A 346-nucleotide genomic window follows, 5' to 3' on the forward strand; every position below is an offset into this window, starting at 1 on the left:
CTCCTTCTGTTGTACAAATGAGTCTAACTTCTGGTTTTTTGCCCCTCCCTGAACAGAACAGACTCATCCCTCTGTTGATGACATCATATTCCTGGATTTTTTCCCATACTATATTTTAAAAGTAACGTTTGTGTACTGTATCCAGTATGAGACCACTGATATTTGAACATGGGTGGTAAACAACACAAATCCAGCTAAAATATTGATCTGCCACAGTATGTGTATAAAATAGTTACGTGTTTGCGTAATAGCTTCCAGAATTGTGCATAAGCACATGCACACACACACAAACCTGATCTAGATTTTGAGGGATGAGAAGTGCATTATTTTTTTTTACTGGTGTTAG

The sequence above is a fragment of the Chlamydotis macqueenii genome, chromosome 5, assembly GCF_036417535.1.
Source record: "Chlamydotis macqueenii isolate bChlMac1 chromosome 5, bChlMac1.mat, whole genome shotgun sequence".
NCBI classification, from domain to species: Eukaryota; Metazoa; Chordata; class Aves; order Otidiformes; family Otididae; genus Chlamydotis; species Chlamydotis macqueenii.